Source organism: Buceros rhinoceros, unplaced genomic scaffold (genome assembly GCF_000710305.1).
Source record: "Buceros rhinoceros silvestris isolate BGI_N320 unplaced genomic scaffold, ASM71030v1 scaffold28285, whole genome shotgun sequence".
NCBI lineage: Eukaryota > Metazoa > Chordata > Aves > Bucerotiformes > Bucerotidae > Buceros > Buceros rhinoceros.
This window is the reverse complement of record NW_010415024.1, coordinates 2686-3686: the sequence shown is the minus strand read 5'-3', so window position 1 is coordinate 3686 and position 1001 is coordinate 2686.

Here is a 1001-nt window from a genome sequence, read left to right as displayed (position 1 = left end):
GCGGGTGGCGCCCCTCCAGCCTCCAGGGAGGCAGGGACAGGCGCCCCCGTTCGGGGTGGGTGACTCACAGAGGCGGCTGTGCGGAGATGCTGGAGAAATCGGACTACAGGAACGAGTGGGACTCGATGCCAGCAGAGCAGGGGGAGTGGTGATACTGGTTCTTTAATTGTAGAAACCTAGGTCACACCGATCCTTTTTCTTCTCGCCGCTTTACTTGCACTAGCGTTTGAAATCTCTCTTTTAGGCTGACTTGCTCCGTGGCTCGTTACCTGCTGCTGCAGACCCGTGTCAGTGTCTTGGTAACCCCTCGATCGGAGTCGCAGCGTTTGGGGAGGGCTCTGGCCTCCTTTCTGGAGACCAGCAGATGCGGAGGAATGGTGATTCTTTCGTGCAAGGCTGCGAAGCCAGGGAGTACCGAGGGATCTTGTTGCTTGATAATTGCAAGTTTCCTCAGGCCTGGGATGGTAAAGCAGAAGCTTGTTGCACAATTAGGGTTAATTATCCAGGAGGAGAAACTACCAGTGGCTCCAGCACTGTTGCAACATTCCTGTTTCTCATTCCCACCCTCCCGCATCCCCAGGACAGCCAAAACGTGAGGCTGAAACAAGCGCGTGCGCAGCCGGGCCGGGCTCCAGCCCTGTCCGCGATGCAGCTGGTGTTGGGGGGATGTTCTCTCCCGCCCAAAGGCCCAGGCAGATGCAGCCAGACCTCGGCAGAGCTTTGCAGCGATTGTACCCCCCACCCCGGCATTCGCCCCCCAGCTCTTCCGGGTGGGGTCAATGCATCCCCGTAGCTGCTCCCCTTGGGGCATGGAGCGTGTGCTGTGAGTTCCCCGGGCAGCGTCAGCCCTTCCCGCGGGGGCTGGCTGGGGGTTTCAAGTGCGCTTAGGGCCAGGGTGCCTCGGGCGGGCGATGCTCTGTGGCTCCCGTGGTGTTGGTTACCCACCTCCCACCCCTCGCCAGTAAACGCTGCCCGCGGGAGATGGAACCCCTTTGTCCCGT